Consider the following 4,221-nt stretch of genomic DNA (forward strand, 5'->3'; position numbering starts at 1 on the left):
CTGGACATAGACATCCTACATAGGACCAGAAAATGAGAGTTAGGTTTAGGCCTAATTGGTGCTCAACTGCCAACTGCCTCTACCACAACACTCTTTTTTTTTTTTTTTTGAGAAATTTTTTATGCATTTTATATAACAATCACAGATTCCCCTCTCTTCCCTTCTCCCTCCCCCTCAGCTTTTCTCCTCCCAACCTACCCCCATCCCTTCCTCCAGAAAGGGCCTCCCATAGGGAATCAGCAGAGCCTGGTACATGCAGGGGGAGGGGCTTGGACCTACCAAACCCTCTTTACAAGTTCCCTAAGAAATTTCTAGCCAAAATGCATTCCCCTTAACTTGCCTCGAGGTAAAATAACAGCTACCATTGTCTTCAATTAGGCTCATTAGAAAATCATCTAAGTCTTCTAGTTTCAGGGCCACAAGTGAGATAGCCTTGCCTACTTGTGGGGCATTCTGGAGCTCTGGCTTATGGGTCCTTCGTTGAGGGCGTGGGCAGAGCCTCTGAGTCCCACAGCTTTAGATCAGAGAGATTACTCTCTTCTTGATGTGGGTGCTTTCTGTTACTTCTTGTATTTGGAATGTCAAACACTATTTAACAATCCCATTTTCCTTCCTTTGCCTTTAATTATCTGTGATAACAAAAGGCACATATTTGGCCAACAGCTGTTTATGACTGGGTAATGAAAAAATATGTATTTAGAGAACTCTGGAAAACCTAGAGAACAGCCAGAAACCAAGAAGTTGTGATTATACTTGGAACTCCAGCCAACGGTGTGTGTCTCCCTCCCTCTCACACCCTTTCTCCCTCCCCAGTCTTCTTTCCTCCCTCCCTTCCTTCCTCTTTCCTTCCTTCCTTACTCCTCTCCCTCCTTCTTTGTACTCCTTTGTTTGACCTTATTTCTTCCTTTTTTATTTCTTCTTTCTTTCTATTCCTGTAGATAGGTAGTGATGTTATAGGTAATTTCAATCCAAATTTTTAAGAATTTTTGATCCTTAAGAAGCTACCTCCATCATGCCCAAACTCCAACTACAGTCCCCAGACTGAGCACATCAATTTCACAGGTGGAAGTCAATACATGTCCAGGTGACTCAGTGACAGCAAGGATACAGATGACAAGTTAACACCCAGAGACCAAGCAAAGAGCCTTCACTGGGATGAAAATTTTGAGGCATCTGTACCGGCTTTCATGCTGTCTACTTCTGAATATTTGTTCATGGGGCCAATTCCTGGAGTTAGATCTGTTTCAGGGACTCAGCTGTGGACTCCTGGTGTATGCAGCAGTTAACGTCCATGTGTGATCACTGCAGATGCCAGATGTAAACTCCGGACAGTCATTGGTACATTAGAGTAGCAGATGCTTTGGACATCATGTATCACATCTTCTTGACCTGCCACTGATCTCAGCCACGGCTCTGGTGGGCAAATCTATTCTCTCTGAAAGCTTTCACCCTAATTAAAGCATAAGACAGAAAGCATAGACCAATGTACAAAGCAGCACAGAACAGAACAGCATTCAGAACAGTTTGCTTCTACAAAAGTGTTTAGCTTCCTGCTCTTCTCCCTTCCTTTCCCTTCCCTTTTCTCTCTTCTCTTTTGTCTTCTTCACCACCCCATCTTTCTCCCTTCCTTCCTTCTTCCTCCTTCCCTCTCCCTCTCTCTTACCTTCCTTCTTTTGTCCTTATTTCTCACTTCTTAGACAGTTGTGTGAACATTCCCTAGGGACACAAGCAAATATCTGTTCACCCTAGAGAGGGCACCCCACAGAAACAATCCCACTCAAGTACAACTTGATGGACCAGTGAGTTTAACTAGGGTTACTTGCAGGAGCATGGGTAAAAGTTTACTCACAGGAGCACAGAAAACGTAGGAGCCATGACATGGCTGAAGAAAATCATTCTTTCCAATGACTGTTAACTGCTTATATACACCCCCAAAGGGATGGAGCTCATAAGCCCACCTGCTCCTGTCTGACAAAATGTTAATGCATCCAGTCCTGTGAGAGGACCTCATGCCTGGAATCACAGCTGCTGAGAGTTCAGTGGCCATTTTGTGCTAAGAGGATAGTCTTCCACATTAGGCATAACTATTGCCATAGGTCAACAAATAGCCAAATGGGTACTGACGCCAACAGAGATGTGGATGGTATGTAGATGCCTTACAGTGTCTTTTGAGGAGTGGCAAAGTCAAAGTTTCACATGGGACATTGTTCAAATTGGGGTATCTGGGGACCTATATTAGAGCTACTGCATCACACTGTAGATTTGAAAGATGTTTTCTGATTACTCATGAACACTAGAGTATTTCATGGCTAGAGAAAAAGATGAGCTCAAAAAACCTATCAACATCCTCTCCAAAACACATTTCATTCTGGGTAATGATGGTTGGCCTAATATGAGCTGGAGTATACAGACTCTTTAAATAAGAAGGGGGAAATTCCCTCCTGCTATTTCCATGTCCTAGATCATTGTCAAACATCGAGTCATTCATTCAATTAACATGGAAAACAAAGTTACTCTAAATGACTGAATGCAGGTTCATTTTGGTATTTAAACATCCTCACTGCCAGAAAGAATAATTTCCTGAAAGCATCCTACTGCCACACAAGGGAAGTCATTCTTGAGGAAAAAAATAACAGCCCTAATATAATCACTTTTCATTTGCACTCATGCAAGAAGTTGCCAAATGTTTACATCCACCTATTCAATTAAGAAGTCACCTTTTTGAAATAATTAAAATATTCCACTAGCCTCCTTGTGACACAGGTCAAGACACTGAGAATCTCCTAGTTATAGCCCCAGTTGTGAGTACAAATCTAGCTGCAGAGATGGGATACATTTTACACATGAATCTGGATCAACTCTTGATTTTGCAACATACATATAGACAAGCAGACACAAAGACACAGACATGCTTGTGAGCAAACACACACACATACTTCAAAGTAAAAATAAATAAACAAAAAACAAACAAATAAATAAATAAATATTAGCACTTCTGAGGAAAAAAAGTTTGTTTTAGCCCTGTCTACCTGCCAATTATCCAGCTAGCGATGTATCTATTCAGTCATTGACCATTTAAAACCAAGAATGTTCACTTTAAGCAACATTCAAATTACTCAGTATTCAACTTCTATTTATTATAATAATTCCCCATCTGGCCTGTTAGTGGCAGCTGACATTTGGCAGTGCCCATCAGCACTAAATATTGTTCATTCATTCCCTTGAGGGTTTTTTTTTTTTTGTCCTTATTACAGCTATGACCACCATACTCTTTCTTGGGCTTTTTTTTTTTTTTAGTGGCTTTTCTCTGTAAATAGTACTATTTCTGAATCCCAAATGACTTCTTGTTTTTTTCCAGATTTGCCTGCTTTGGATTCAGCAAAGGGAATATTTCTGAGTACGGTCTGGAGGCTGCAACATCCACCCTTTAGGCTGGTTTACTCTTGTAAATCATCATTTATAGGGCAGATTGATAGGAACTTATCTGTTTACTGAGTCGCTATGGGGGGAATGTATAGCATCATATAGAGGAGCTCCACAAATTACAGAGGAGGGAAGTTCCATCTTCTGCCCCTCCCCTACTTTTTTTTATTTAAAAATGTATCCTACAAATGCACGTTCTATATTGAGCTTATTTCTCCCATATCCCATTACCCTCCATTTTCTTGCCTTCCTACCCCCTTTTAGTCCCCTTTGCTTCCCTGGTCAGTGTGAATTCTGCACACTGCTGGAGGGAATGAACCAGCCCAGCTTCTATGAAATGTAGTATGAAGTACTCTCAAAAACACTAAAACCACATCTACTTTGTGGCCCAGTTACACCAAATATTTTTCAGTAATATTTTTGTTCCTTGAAAATTCTATAAGTTTATGTCATGTATATATCAACCGCACCTATCCTTTACCTCACCTAACTCCATATCCTTATAACATTCTAGTTCCAATCACCTTCACAGCCCCATAAAGTTGGCAAGCCTGGTACCTTCAATTCCATTGTACAGGATACAAATAAAACAAAGAAAAAAACACTGAAAGATCTAAGGGGTGAGGGAGAGAGGGGAGGGGGGCGAGAGGAGAGTAGAGAAAAGGAGAGAAGAGGAGGGGAAGAGATAGATTTGTTTAACAATATGGCCACCCATGTAATGAACTGATAAACAGGTCTCAATGATTTCATAATGAAGAAAACCATGTCTTATTCCTAGGAAATACATCAAACCCCGTA

This window comes from Peromyscus leucopus, chromosome 5 (assembly GCF_004664715.2).
Source record: "Peromyscus leucopus breed LL Stock chromosome 5, UCI_PerLeu_2.1, whole genome shotgun sequence".
NCBI lineage: Eukaryota > Metazoa > Chordata > Mammalia > Rodentia > Cricetidae > Peromyscus > Peromyscus leucopus.